The sequence below is a fragment of the Pristiophorus japonicus genome, chromosome 23 (assembly GCF_044704955.1).
Source record: "Pristiophorus japonicus isolate sPriJap1 chromosome 23, sPriJap1.hap1, whole genome shotgun sequence".
In the NCBI taxonomy this organism is placed as follows: Eukaryota; Metazoa; Chordata; class Chondrichthyes; family Pristiophoridae; genus Pristiophorus; species Pristiophorus japonicus.
In genome coordinates, this window is record NC_091999.1 from 43,224,011 (window position 1) to 43,239,084 (window position 15,074).

At 43.7% G+C, this 15,074-nt stretch overlaps 6 non-coding genes across 6 annotated transcripts; all 6 read left to right on the top strand.

Moving 5' to 3' along the window:
- Nucleotides 1–283: 283 nt before the first annotated feature.
- trnad-guc (transfer RNA aspartic acid (anticodon GUC)) lies at nucleotides 284–355 on the top strand. Its single transcript has one exon. It is a non-coding gene; the product is annotated as a tRNA-Asp (tRNA).
- A 1,890-nt stretch (nucleotides 356–2,245) lies between these two features.
- Nucleotides 2,246–2,317, top strand: trnad-guc (transfer RNA aspartic acid (anticodon GUC)). The gene has a single exon. It is a non-coding gene; the product is annotated as a tRNA-Asp (tRNA).
- Nucleotides 2,318–4,211: 1,894 nt separating this feature from the next.
- trnad-guc (transfer RNA aspartic acid (anticodon GUC)) lies at nucleotides 4,212–4,283 on the top strand. The gene has a single exon. It is a non-coding gene; the product is annotated as a tRNA-Asp (tRNA).
- A 2,185-nt stretch (nucleotides 4,284–6,468) lies between these two features.
- trnas-aga (transfer RNA serine (anticodon AGA)) lies at nucleotides 6,469–6,549 on the top strand. Its single transcript has one exon. It is a non-coding gene; the product is annotated as a tRNA-Ser (tRNA).
- Nucleotides 6,550–10,105: 3,556 nt separating this feature from the next.
- Nucleotides 10,106–10,177, top strand: trnad-guc (transfer RNA aspartic acid (anticodon GUC)). Its single transcript has one exon. It is a non-coding gene; the product is annotated as a tRNA-Asp (tRNA).
- A 2,184-nt stretch (nucleotides 10,178–12,361) lies between these two features.
- trnap-agg (transfer RNA proline (anticodon AGG)) lies at nucleotides 12,362–12,442 on the top strand. The gene has a single exon. It is a non-coding gene; the product is annotated as a tRNA-Pro (tRNA).
- Nucleotides 12,443–15,074: the final 2,632 nt, after the last annotated feature.

A 15,074-nucleotide genomic window follows, 5' to 3' on the forward strand; every position in this document is an offset into this window, starting at 1 on the left:
GTTACTGTCTTTATCATTGTCTTTCTATCACTCTTTCCCTCTCTCTCTCATAATAGATCACACACATCTCTGTATATGGAAATGTTTGAGTCTTTTTCTCACTCAGTCTGCCTCTCTTGCTCAGTCTCACACTTTCTGTCTCTCGTTGTCTCTATCTCGCTATCTGTCTCTCCCTGTTTGTCGGTTTGTCTCTGTCTCTCAATGTGTCTGTCGACTTCTCATGGTGCCCAGTTTTGGTCACAGTGGCTCGATTACTGCTCTGACAGAATTGGTACACGTCAGTTCCTCGTTAGTATAGTGGTGAGTATCCCTGCCTGTCACGCGGGAGACCGGGGTTCAATTCCCCGACGGGGAGGCAGTTATTTCAAATCGTAGAATTTTACTTCTGTTTCTTGGAAGAGATTCATGTTAAAAAGTTCCAGAGCAATATCGAACTGTAAAAATACAGGTAGAGGAGATTGCCTCGTCCAGATTTTTAGCAAACGGAGAATTTTTCAGGAGTCTTTGGCCGTCTGCTGCACAGAGATGGATGACTGAGTTTTTTCTGAGTAACGTTTAAAATGGCGGCGACACAGTAGTCGTGGCCGAGTGGTTAAGGCGATGGACTAGAAATCCATTGGGTTATCCTGCGGAGGTTCGAATCCTGCCGACTACGATTCGCAGCATTTTTCATTCCATTTCACAATTTAACCGGTTCTCTGCCAAACTGATCCTGAGATAGATGGAATAACGTCCCACACCTTTCAACACTGACATTTTTTTCTCATTTTTATTAATCTGCAATATTCACGATACATCCGTTTCAAAAATCGCAAACATCAGTCAAAGCTGCGACAGTGATTCAGCCTGTCTATCCCTCGAGATGACGAAGGCATCTGTGCATGCCCGTTGGTGTGTGCACATTTTTGATTATGTGTGTGTGTGTCTCTGTGTCTGTCTATCTCTATATATGTCTCTGTGTATGTGCAATTGTCTGTGGAAATCATCACCATGAATTTGGTACGTCCTGGAACTTATAAAACAGAGTTGGGGGAAATTATGAGGTTGTGAACTTTTGTATCGGCTTTGTTTCAGTTGCAGCATTCTCGACTGAATCGGGAGTTTGTGTGTTCAAGTCGCACCTCTGAGACTTGAGCATTATCATCTTGGCTAACACTCAAGTGCAGCACTTGGGGAGTTTTGCAATGTTGAAGCTGTTGACTTTCGAATGAAATGTTAAATTGAAGCTCCGTCTGCACCCTCGGGTGGATATGAAAGTTCCCAGTGCATTACTCGAAAAATAATAGGAGAGTTGCCCCCGTCTCAATATCACTAAAAATGTTCGTAAATGCTCACTGAAAGCCGATGTGTATGTTTTTGTACGTGGGGTTGGGGTTGAAGCCCAGATTCTCACAGAGACAGAATGCAGGCTCTCACAGGAACAGGATAGCCGAGTGGTTGAGGCGTTGACCTTGAATTTTAATGATTTTTTACCGCGTGGGTTCGTACCCCACTCCTGGTATCTCTTTAATTTAAAACGGATTTCCTCCCATTCTGATCAGTGAGACCGGATTTTTATCGGTTGAATCAGCAATTTTCTGTAACAATGCGACACTCTGAACCGATAATGAAATGAAATTGTGAAATATATCTGCGTCGCTCGGTCTCTACCTCTCTCTCTCTCTTCAGAGAGTTGTGTATGTGTTTGTATGTTTGAGTCTTTGTCTCTCTCAGTCTGACTACTCTGTCTGTCCCTGTTTCTCTGTTTGTCTCTGTCTCTCAATCTGTCTCTTTCTCACGGTGCCACGTCTGTTCCAATGGGATTCTCTCAGACTCTTTGTCTGACTGGCTCTCTCTTTCCCATCATTTCTGTCTGTCCATTTCTTTGCCTGTCTCTGTGATTCCCTGCCTGTAAGCTGAGAAGTATTTCCATCATTTTCTGTTTTAGTCTCTATCGCTCTCTCTCCATCTGTCTCTCTCCTTGTAACTGTCTTTATCATTGTCTTTCTATCACTCTTTCCCTCTCTCTCTCATAATAGATCACACACATCTCTGTATATGGAAATGTTTGAGTCTTTTTCTCACTCAGTCTGCCTCTCTTGCTCAGTCTCACACTTTCTGTCTCTCGTTGTCTCTATCTCGCTATCTGTCTCTCCCTGTTTGTCGGTTTGTCTCTGTCTCTCAATGTGTCTGTCGACTTCTCATGGTGCCCAGTTTTGGTCACAGTGGCTCGATTACTGCTCTGACAGAATTGGTACACGTCAGTTCCTCGTTAGTATAGTGGTGAGTATCCCTGCCTGTCACGCGGGAGACCGGGGTTCAATTCCCCGACGGGGAGGCAGTTATTTCAAATCGTAGAATTTTACTTCTGTTTCTTGGAAGAGATTCATGTTAAAAAGTTCCAGAGCAATATCGAACTGTAAAAATACAGGTAGAGGAGATTGCCTCGTCCAGATTTTTAGCAAACGGAGAATTTTTCAGGAGTCTTTGGCCGTCTGCTGCACAGAGATGGATGACTGAGTTTTTTCTGAGTAACGTTTAAAATGGCGGCGACACAGTAGTCGTGGCCGAGTGGTTAAGGCGATGGACTAGAAATCCATTGGGTTATCCTGCGGAGGTTCGAATCCTGCCGACTACGATTCGCAGCATTTTTCATTCCATTTCACAATTTAACCGGTTCTCTGCCAAACTGATCCTGAGATAGATGGAATAACGTCCCACACCTTTCAACACTGACATTTTTTTCTCATTTTTATTAATCTGCAATATTCACGATACATCCGTTTCAAAAATCGCAAACATCAGTCAAAGCTGCGACAGTGATTCAGCCTGTCTATCCCTCGAGATGACGAAGGCATCTGTGCATGCCCGTTGGTGTGTGCACATTTTTGATTATGTGTGTGTGTGTCTCTGTGTCTGTCTATCTCTATATATGTCTCTGTGTATGTGCAATTGTCTGTGGAAATCATCACCATGAATTTGGTACGTCCTGGAACTTATAAAACAGAGTTGGGGGAAATTATGAGGTTGTGAACTTTTGTATCGGCTTTGTTTCAGTTGCAGCATTCTCGACTGAATCGGGAGTTTGTGTGTTCAAGTCGCACCTCTGAGACTTGAGCATTATCATCTTGGCTAACACTCAAGTGCAGCACTTGGGGAGTTTTGCAATGTTGAAGCTGTTGACTTTCGAATGAAATGTTAAATTGAAGCTCCGTCTGCACCCTCGGGTGGATATGAAAGTTCCCAGTGCATTACTCGAAAAATAATAGGAGAGTTGCCCCCGTCTCAATATCACTAAAAATGTTCGTAAATGCTCACTGAAAGCCGATGTGTATGTTTTTGTACGTGGGGTTGGGGTTGAAGCCCAGATTCTCACAGAGACAGAATGCAGGCTCTCACAGGAACAGGATAGCCGAGTGGTTGAGGCGTTGACCTTGAATTTTAATGATTTTTTACCGCGTGGGTTCGTACCCCACTCCTGGTATCTCTTTAATTTAAAACGGATTTCCTCCCATTCTGATCAGTGAGACCGGATTTTTATCGGTTGAATCAGCAATTTTCTGTAACAATGCGACACTCTGAACCGATAATGAAATGAAATTGTGAAATATATCTGCGTCGCTCGGTCTCTACCTCTCTCTCTCTCTTCAGAGAGTTGTGTATGTGTTTGTATGTTTGAGTCTTTGTCTCTCTCAGTCTGACTACTCTGTCTGTCCCTGTTTCTCTGTTTGTCTCTGTCTCTCAATCTGTCTCTTTCTCACGGTGCCACGTCTGTTCCAATGGGATTCTCTCAGACTCTTTGTCTGACTGGCTCTCTCTTTCCCATCATTTCTGTCTGTCCATTTCTTTGCCTGTCTCTGTGATTCCCTGCCTGTAAGCTGAGAAGTATTTCCATCATTTTCTGTTTTAGTCTCTATCGCTCTCTCTCCATCTGTCTCTCTCCTTGTAACTGTCTTTATCATTGTCTTTCTATCACTCTTTCCCTCTCTCTCTCATAATAGATCACACACACACATCTCTGTATATGGAAATGTTTGAGTCTTTTTCTCACTCAGTCTGCCTCTCCTTCTCAGTCTCACACTTTCTGTCTCTCGTTGTCTCTATCTCGCTATCTGTCTCTCCTTGTTTGTCGGTTTGTCTCTGTCTCTCAATGTGTCTGTCGACTTCTCATGGTGCCCAGTTTTGGTCACAGTGGCTCGATTACTGCTCTGACAGAATTGGTACACGTCAGTTCCTCGTTAGTATAGTGGTGAGTATCCCCGCCTGTCACGCGGGAGAGCGGGGTTCAATTCCCCGACGGGGAGGCAGTTATTTCAAATCGTAGAATTTTACTTCTGCTTCTTGGAAGAGATTCATGTTAAAAAGTTCCAGAGCAATATCGAACTGTAAAAATACAGGTAGAGGAGATTGCCTCGTCCAGATTTTTAGCAAACGGAGAATTTTTCAGGAGTCTTTGGCCGTCTGCTGCACAGAGATGGATGACTGAGTTTTTTCTGAGTAACGTTTAAAATGGCGGCGACACAGTAGTCGTGGCCGAGTGGTTAAGGCGATGGACTAGAAATCCATTGGGTTATCCTGCGGAGGTTCGCATCCTGCCGACTACGATTCGCAGCATTTTTCATTCCATTTCACAATTTAACCGGTTCTCTGCCAAACTGATCCTGAGATAGATGGAATAACGTCCCACACCTTTCAACACTGACATTTTTTTCTCATTTTTATTAATCTGCAATATTCACGATACATCCGTTTCAAAAATCGCAAACATCAGTCAAAGCTGCGACAGTGATTCAGCCTGTCTATCCCTCGAGATGACGAAGGCATCTGTGCATGCCCGTTGGTGCGTGCACATTTTTGATTATGTGTGTGTGTGTCTCTGTGTCTGTCTATCTCTATATATGTCTCTGTGTATGTGCAATTGTCTGTGGAAATCATCACCATGAATTTGGTATGTCCTGGAACTTATAAAACAGAGTTGGGGGAAATTATGAGGTTGTGAACTTTTGTATCGGCTTTGTTTCAGTTGCAGCATTCTCGACTGAATCGGGAGTTTGTGTGTTCAAGTCGCACTTCTGAGACTTGAGCATTATCATCTTGGCTAACACTCAAGTGCAGCACTTGGGGAATTTTGCAATGTTGAAGCTGTTGACTTTCGGATGAAATGTTAAATTGAAGCTCCGTCTGCTCCCTCGGGTGGATATGAAAGTTCCCAGTGCATTACTCGAAAAAGAATAGGAGAGTTGCCCCCGTCTCAATATCACTAAAAATGTTCGTAAATGCTCACTGAAAGCCGATGTGTATGTTTTTGTACGTGGGGTTGGGGTTGAAGCCCAGATTCTCACAGAGACAGAATGCAGGCTCTCACAGGAACAGGATCGCTGAGTGGTTGTGGCATTGGCCTTGAATTTTAATGATTTTTTACCGCGTGGGTTCGTACCCCACTCCTGGTATCTCTTTAATTTAACACGGATTTCCTCCCATTCTGATCAGTGAGACCGGATTTTTATCGGTTGAATCAGCAATTTTCTGTAACAATGCGACACTCTGAACCGATAATGAAATGAAATTGTGAAATGTATCTGCGTCGCTCGGTCTCTACCTCTCTCTCTCTCTTCAGAGAGTTGTGTATGTGTTTGTATGTTTGAGTCTTTGTCTCTCTCAGTCTGACTACTCTGTCTGTCCCTGTTTCTCTGTTTGTCTCTGTCTCTCAATCTGTCTCTTTCTCACGGTGCCACGTCTATTCCAATGGGATTCTCTCAGACTCTTTGTCTGACTGGCTCTCTCTTTCCCATCATTTCTGTCTGTCCATTTCTTTGCCTGTCTCTGTGAGTCCCTGTCTGTAAGCTGAGAAGTATTTCCATCATTTTCTGTTTTAGTCTCTATCGCTCTCTCTCCATCTGTCTCTCTCCTTGTAACTGTCTTTATCATTGTCTTTCTATCACTCTTTCCCTCTCTCTCTCATAATAGATCACACACACACATCTCTGTATATGGAAATGTTTGAGTCTTTTTCTCACTCAGTCTGCCTCTCCTTCTCAGTCTCACACTTTCTGTCTCTCGTTGTCTCTATCTCGCTATCTGTCTCTCCTTGTTTGTCGGTTTGTCTCTGTCTCTCAATGTGTCTGTCGACTTCTCATGGTGCCCAGTTTTGGTCACAGTGGCTCGATTACTGCTCTGACAGAAGTGGTACATGTCAGTTCCTCGTTAGTATAACGGTGAGTATCCCCGCCTGTCACGCGGGAGACCGGGATTCAATTCCCTGACGGGGAGGCAGTTATTTCAAATCGTAGAATTTTACTTCTGTTTCTTGGAAGAGATTCATGTTAAAAAGTTCCAGAGCAATATCGAACTGTTAAAATACAGGTAGAAGAGATTGCCTCGTCCAGATTTTTAGCAAACGGAGAATTTTTCAGGAGTCTTTGGCCGTCTGCTGCACAGAGATGGATGCCTGAGTTTTTTCTGAGTAACGTTTAAAATGGCAGCGACTCAGTAGTCGTGGCCGAGTGGTTAAGGCGATGGACTAGAAATCCATTGGGTTATCGTGCGCAGGTTCGAATCCTGCCGACTACGATTTGCAGCATTTTTCATTCCATTTCACAATTTAACCGGTTCTCTGCCAAACTGATCCTGAGATAGATGGAATAATGTCCCACACCTTTCAACACTGACATTTTTTTCTCATTTTTATTAATCTGCAATATTCACGATACATCCGTTTCAAAAATCGCAAACATCAGTCAAAGCTGCGACAGTGATTCAGCCTGTCTATCCCTCGAGATGACGAAGGCATCTGTGCATGCCCGTTGGTGCGTGCAAATTTTTGGTTTTGTGTATGTGTGTCTCTGTGTCTGTCTATCTCTACATATGTCTCTGTGTATGTGCAACTGTCTGTGGAAATCATCACCATGAATTTGGTATGTCCTGGAACTTATAAAACAGACTTGGGGGAAATAATAAGGTTGTGAACTTTTGTATCGGCTTTGGTTCAGTGGCAGCATTCTCGACTGAATCGGGAGTTTGTGTGTTCAAGTCGCACTTCTGAGACTTGAGAATTATCATCTTGGCTAACACTCAAGTGCAGCACTTGGGGAATTTTGCAATGTTGAAGCTGTTGTCTTTCGGATGAAATGTTAAATTGAAGCTACGTCTGCACCCTCGGGTGGATATGAAAGTTCCCAGTGCATTACTCGAAAAAGAATAGGAGAGTTGCCCCCGTCTCAATATCACTAAAAATGTTCGTAAATGCTCACTGAAAGCCGATGTGTCTGTGTTTGTATGTGGGGTTGGGGTTGAATCCCAGATTCTCACAGAGACAGAATGCAGGTTTTCACAGGGCCAGGGTAGCCGAGTCGTTGAGGCGTTGGCCTTGAAATTTAATGGTTTTTTACCGCGTGGGTTCGTACCCCACTCCTGGTATCTCTTTAATTTAACACGGATTTCCTCCCATTCTGATCAGTGAGACCGGATTTTTATCGGTTGAATCAGCAATTTTCTGTAACAATGCGACACTCTGAACCGATAATGAAATGAAATTGTGAAATGTATCTGCGTCGCTCGGTCTCTACCTCTCTCTCTCTCTTCAGAGAGTTGTGTATGTGTTTGTATGTTTGAGTCTTTGTCTCTCTCAGTCTGACTACTCTGTCTGTCCCTGTTTCTCTGTTTGTCTCTGTCTCTCAAACTGCCTCTTTCTCACGGTGCCACGTCTGTTCCAATGGGATTCTCTCAGACTCTTTGTCTGACTGGCTCTCTCTTTCCCATCATTTCTGTCTGACCATTTCTTTGCCTGTCTCTGTGAGTCCCTGCCTGTAAGCTGAAAAGTATTTCCATCATTTTCTGTTTTAGTCTCTATCGCTCTCTCTCCATCTGTCTCTCTCCTTGTAACTGTCTTTATCATTGTCTTTCTATCACTCTTTCCCTCTCTCTCTCATAATAGATCACACACACACATCTCTGTATATGGAAATGTTTGAGTCTTTTTCTCACTCAGTCTGCCTCTCCTTCTCAGTCTCACACTTTCTGTCTCTCGTTGTCTCTATCTCGCTATCTGTCTCTCCTTGTTTGTCGGTTTGTCTCTGTCTCTCAATGTGTCTGTCGACTTCTCATGGTGCCCAGTTTTGGTCACAGTGGCTCGATTACTGCTCTGACAGAATTGGTACACGTCAGTTCCTCGTTAGTATAGTGGTGAGTATCCCCGCTTGTCACGCGGGAGACCGGGGATCAATTCCCCTACGGGGAGGCAGTTATTTCAAATCGTAGAATTTTACTTCTGCTTCTTGGAACAGATTCATGTTAAAAAGTTCCAGAGCAATATCGAACTGTAAAAATACAGGTAGAGGAGATTGCCTCGTCCAGATTTTTAGCAAACGGAGAATTTTTCAGGAGTCTTTGGCCGTCTGCTGCACAGAGATGGATGACTGAGTTTTTTCTGAGTAACGTTTAAAATGGCGGCGACACAGTAGTCGTGGCCGAGTGGTTAAGGCGATGGACTAGAAATCCATTGGGTTATGCTGCGGAGGTTCGAATCCTGCCGACTACGATTCGCAGCATTTTTCATTCCATTTCACAATTTAACCGGTTCTCTGCCAAACTGATCCTGAGATAGATGGAATAACGTCCCACACCTTTCAACACTGACATTTTTTTCTCATTTTTATTAATCTGCAATATTCACGATACATCCGTTTCAAAAATCGCAAACATCAGTCAAAGCTGCGACAGTGATTCAGCCTGTCTATCCCTCGAGATGACGAAGGCATCTGTGCATGCCCGTTGGTGCGTGCACATTTTTGATTCTGTGTGTGTGTGTCTCTGTGTCTGTCTATCTCTATATATGTCTCTGTGTATGTGCAATTGTCTGTGGAAATCATCACCATGAATTTGGTATGTCCTGGAACTTATAAAACAGAGTTGGGGGAAATTATGAGGTTGTGAACTTTTGTATCGGCTTTGTTTCAGTTGCAGCATTCTCGACTGAATCGGGAGATGGTGTGTTCAAGTCGCACTTCTGAGACTTGAGCATTATCATCTTGGCTAACACTCAAGTGCAGCACTTGGGGAGTTTTGCAATGTTGAAGCTGTTGACTTTCGAATGAAATGTTAAATTGAAGCTCCGTCTGCACCCTCGGGTGGATATGAAAGTTCCCAGTGCATTAATCGAAAAATAATAGGAGAGTTGCCCCCGTCTCAATATCACTAAAAATGTTCGTAAATGCTCACTGAAAGCCGATGTGTATGTTTTTGTACGTGGGGTTGGGGTTGAAGCCCAGATTCTCACAGAGACAGAATGCAGGCACTCACAGGGACAGGATAGCCGAGTGGTTGTGGCATTGGCCTTGAATTTTAATGATTTTTTACCGCGTGGGTTCGTACCCCACTCCTGGTATCTCTTTAATTTAACACGGATTTCCTCCCATTCTGATCAGTGAGACCGGATTTTTATCGGTTGAATCAGCAATTTTCTGTAACAATGCGACACTCTGAACCGATAATGAAATGAAATTGTGAAATGTATCTGCGTCGCTCGGTCTCTACCTCTCTCTCTCTCTTCAGAGAGTTGTGTATGTGTTTGTATGTTTGAGTCTTTGTCTCTCTCAGTCTGACTACTCTGTCTGTCCCTGTTTCTCTGTTTGTCTCTGTCTCTCAATCTGTCTCTTTCTCACGGTGCCACGTCTATTCCAATGGGATTCTCTCAGACTCTTTGTCTGACTGGCTCTCTCTTTCCCATCATTTCTGTCTGTCCATTTCTTTGCCTGTCTCTGTGAGTCCCTGCCTGTAAGCTGAGAAGTATTTCCATCATTTTCTGTTTTAGTCTCTATCGCTCTCTCTCCATCTGTCTCTCTCCTTGTAACTGTCTTTATCATTGTCTTTCTATCACTCTTTCCCTCTCTCTCTCATAATAGATCACACACATCTCTGTATATGGAAATGTTTGAGTCTTTTTCTCACTCAGTCTGCCTCTCCTTCTCAGTCTCACACTTTCTGTCTCTCGTTGTCTCTATCTCGCGATCTGTCTCTCCCTGTTTGTCGGTTTGTCTCTGTCTCTCAATGTGTCTGTCGACTTCTCATGGTGCCCAGTTTTGGTCACAGTGGCTCGATTACTGCTCTGACAGAATTGGTACACGTCAGTTCCTCGTTAGTATAGTGGTGAGTATCCCTGCCTGTCACGCGGGAGACCGGGGTTCAATTCCCCGACGGGGAGGCAGTTATTTCAAATCGTAGAATTTTACTTCTGTTTCTTGGAAGAGATTCAGGTTAAAAAGTTCCAGAGCAATATCGAACTGTAAAAATACAGGTAGAGGAGATTGCCTCGTCCAGATGTTTAGCAAACGGAGAATTTTTCAGGAGTCTTTGGCCGTCTGCTGCACAGAGATGGATGACTGAGTTTTTTCTGAGTAACGTTTAAAATGGCGGCGACACAGTAGTCGTGGCCGAGTGGTTAAGGCGATGGACTAGAAATCCATTGGGTTATCCTGCGGAGGTTCGAATCCTGCCGACTACGATTCGCAGCATTTTTCATTCCATTTCACAATTTAACCGGTTCTCTGCCAAACTGATCCTGAGATAGATGGAATAACGTCCCACACCTTTCAACACTGACATTTTTTTCTCATTTTTATTAATCTGCAATATTCACGATACATCCGTTTCAAAAATCGCAAACATCAGTCAAAGCTGCGACAGTGATTCAGCCTGTCTATCCCTCGCGATGACGAAGGCATCTGTGCATGCCCGTTGGTGCGTGCACATTTTTGATTATGTGTGTGTGTGTCTCTGTGTCTGTCCATCTCTATATATGTCTCTGTGTATGTGCAACTGTCTGTGGAAATCATCACCATGAATTTGGTATGGCCTGAAACTTATAAAACAGATTTGGGGGAAATGAAAAGGTTGTGAACTTTTGTATCGGCTTTGTTTCAGTCGCAGCATTCTCGACTGAATCGGGAGTTTGTGTGTTCAAGTCGCACTTCTGAGACTTGAGCATTATCATCTTGGCTAACACTCAAGTGCAGCACTTGGGGAGTTTTGCAATGTTGAAGCTGTTGACTTTCGGATGAAATGTTAAATTGAAGCTCCGTCTGCACCCTCGGGTGGATATGAAAGTTCCCAGTGCATTACTCGAAAAAGAATAGGAGAGTTGCCCCCGTCTCAATATCACTAAAAATGTTCGTAAATGCTCACTGAAAGCCGATGTGTATGTTTTTGTACGTGGGGTTGGAGTTGAAGCCCAGATTCTCACAGAGACAGAATGCAGGCTCTCACAGGAACAGGATAGCCGAGTGGTTGAGGCATTGGCCTTGAATTTTAATGGTTGTTTACCGCGTGGGTTCGTACCTCACTCCTGGTATCTCTTTAATTTAACACGGATTTCCTCCCATTCTGATCAGTGAGACCGGATTTTCATCGGTTGAATCAGCAATTTTCTGTAACAATGCGACACTCTGAACCGATAATGAAATGAAATTGTGAAATGTATCTGCGTCGCTCGCTCTCTATCGCTCTCTCTCTTCAGAGAGATGTGTATGTGTTTGTATGTTTGAGTCTTTGTCTCTCTCAGTCTGACTACTCTGTCTGTCCCTGTTTCTCTGTTTGTCTCTGTCTCTCAATCTGTCTCTTTCTCACGGTGCCACGTCTGTTCCAATGGGATTCTCTCAGAATCTTTGTCTGACTGGCTCTCTCTTTCCCATCATTTCGGTCTGTCCATGTCTTTGCCTGTCTCTGTGAGTCCCTGCCTGTAAGCTGAGAAGTATTTCCATCATTTTCTGTTTTAGTCTCTATCGCTCTCTCTCCATCTGTCTCTCTCCTTGTAACTGTCTTTATCATTGTCTTTCTATCACTCTTTTCCTCTCTCTCTCATAATAGATCACACACACACATCTCTGTATATGGAAATGTTTGAGTCTTTTTCTCACTCAGTCTGCCTCTCCTTCTCAGTCTCACACTTTCTGTCTCTCGTTGTCTCTATCTCGCTGTCTGTCTCTCCCTGTTTGTCGGTTTGTCTCTGTCTCTCAATGTGTCTGTCGACTTCTCATGGTGCCCAGTTCTGTTCACAGTGGGACGATTAATGCTCTGACAGAATTTGCAAACGTCAGTTCCTCGTTAGTATAGTGGTGAGTATTCACGACTGTCACGCGGGAGACCGTGGTTCAATTCCCCGACGGGGAGGCAGTTGTTTCAAATCGTAGAATTTTACTTCTGTTTCTTGGAAGAGATTCATGTTAAAAAGTTCCAGAGCAATATCGAACTGTTAAAATACAGGTAGAAGAGATTGCCTCGTCCAGATTTTTAGCAAACGGAGAATTTTTCAGGAGTCTTTGGCCGTCTGCTGCACAGAGATGGATGACTTGAGTTTTTTCTGAGTAACGTTTAAAATGGCAGCGACACAGAAGTCGTGGCCGAGTGGTTAAGGCGATGGACTAGGAATCAATTGGGTTAGCCCGCGGAGGTTCGAATCCTGCCGACTACGATTCGGAGCATTTTTCATTCCATTTCACAATTTAACCGGTTCTCTGCCAAACTGATCCTGAGATAGATGGAATAACGTCCCACACCTTTCAACACTGACATTTTTTTCTCATTTTTATTAATCTGCAATATTCACGATACATCCGTTTCAAAAATCGCAAACATCATTCAAAGCTGCGACAGTGATTCAGCCTGTCTATCCCTCGAGATGACGAAGGCATCTGTGCATGCCCGTTGGTGCGTGCAAATTTTTGGTTTTGTGTATGTGTGTCTCTGTGTCTGTCTATCTCTACATATGTCTCTGTGTATGTGCAACTGTCTGTGGAAATCATCACCATGAATTTGGTATGTCTTGGAACTTATAAAACGGACTTGGGGGAAATAATAAGGTTGTGAACTTTTGTATCGGCTTTGGTTCAGTGGCAGCATTCTCGACTGAATCGGGAGTTTGTGTGTTCAAGTCGCACTTCTGAGACTTGAGAATTATCATCTTGGCTAACACTCAAGTGCAGCACTTGGGGAATTTTGCAATGCTGAAGCTGTTGTCTTTCGGATGAAATGTTAAATTGAAGCTACGTCTGCACCCTCGGGTGGATATGAAAGTTCCCAGTGCATTACTCGAAAAAGAATAGGAGAGTTGCCCCCGTCTCAATATCACTAAAAATGTTCGTAAATGCTCACTGAAAGCCGATGTGTCTGTGTTTGTATGTGGGGTTGGGGTTGAATCCCAGATTCTCACAGAGACAGAATGCAGGTTTTCACAGGGCCAGGGTAGCCGAGTCGTTGAGGCGTTGGCCTTGAAATTTAATGGTTTTTTACCGCGTGGGTTCGTACCCCACTCCTGGTATCTCTTTAATTTAACACGGATTTCCTCCCATTCTGATCAGTGAGATCGGATTTCCATCGGTTGAATCAGCAATTTTCTGTAACAATGCGACACTCTGAACCGATAATGAAATGAAATTGTGAAATGTATCTGCGTCGCTCGGTCTCTACCGCTCTCTCTCTTCAGAGAGATGTGTATGTGTTTGTATGTTTGAGTCTTTGTCTCTCTCAGTCTGACTACTCTGTCTGTCCCTGTTTCTCTGTTTGTCTCTGTCTCTCAATCTGTCTCTTTCTCACGGTGCCACGTCTGTTCCAATGGGATTCTCTCAGAATCTTTGTCTGACTGGCTCTCTCTTTCCCATCATTACGGTCTGTCCATGTCTTTGCCTGTCTCTGTGAGTCCCTGCCTGTAAGCTGAGAAGTATTTCCATCATTTTCTGTTTTAGTCTCTATCGCTCTCTCTCCATCTGTCTCTCTCCTTGTAACTGTCTTTATCATTGTCTTTCTATCACTCTTTTCCTCTCTGTCTCATAATAGATCACACACACACATCTCTGTATATGGAAATGTTTGAGTCTTTTTCTCACTCAGTCTGCCTCTCCTTCTCAGTCTCACACTTTCTGTCTCTCGTTGTCTCTATCTCGCTATCTGTCTCTCCCTGTTTGTCGGTTTGTCTCTGTCTCTCAATGTGTCTGTCGACTTCTCATGGTGCCCAGTTTTGGTCACAGTGGCTCGATTACTGTTCTGACAGAATTGGTACACGTCAGTTTCTCGTTAGTATAGTGGTGAGTATCCCCGCCTGTCACGCGGGAGACCGGGTTTCAATTCCCCGACGGGGAGGCAGTTATTTCAAATCGTAGAATTTTACTTCTGTTTCTTGGAAGAGATACATGTTAAAAAGTTCCAGAGCAATATCGAACTGTAAAAATACAGGTAGAAGAGATTGCCTCGTCCAGATTTTTAGCAAACGGAGAATTTTTCAGGAGTCTTTGGCCGTCTGCTGCACAGAGATGGATGACTGAGTTTTTTCTGAGTAACGTTTAAAATGGCGGCGACACAGTAGTCGTGGCCGAGTGGTTAAGGCGATGGACTAGAAATCCATTGGGTTATCCTGCGGAGGTTCGAATCCTGCCGACTACGATTCGCAGCATTTTTCATTCCATTTCACAATTTAACCGGTTCTCTGCCAAACTGATCCTGAGATAGATGGAATAACGTCCCACACCTTTCAACACTGACATTTTTTTCTCATTTTTATTAATCTGCAATATTCACGATACATCCGTTTCAAAAATATCAAACATCAGTCAAAGCTGCGACAGTGATTCAGCCTGTCTATCCCTCGAGATGACGAAGGCATCTGTGCATGCCCGTTGGTGTGTGCAAATTTTTGGTTTTGTGTGTGTGTGTCTCTGTGTCTGTCTATCTCTATATATATCTCTGTATATGTGCAACTGTCTGTGGAAATCATCAACATGAATTTGGTATGTCCTCGAACTTATAAAACGGACTTGGGGGAAATAATAAGGTTGTGAACTTTTGTATCGGCTTTGGCTCAGTGGCAGCATTCTCGACTGAATCGGGAGTTTGTGTGTTCAAGTCACACTTCTGAGACTTGAGCATTATCATCTTGGCTAACACTCAAGTGCAGCACTTAGGGAATTTTGCAATGTTGAAGCTGTTGTCTTTCGGATGAAATGTGAAATTGAAGCTCCGTCTGCACCCTCGGGTGGATATGAAAATTCCCAGTGCATTACTCGAAAAAGAATAGGAGAGTTGCCCCCGTCTCAATATCACTAAAAATGTTC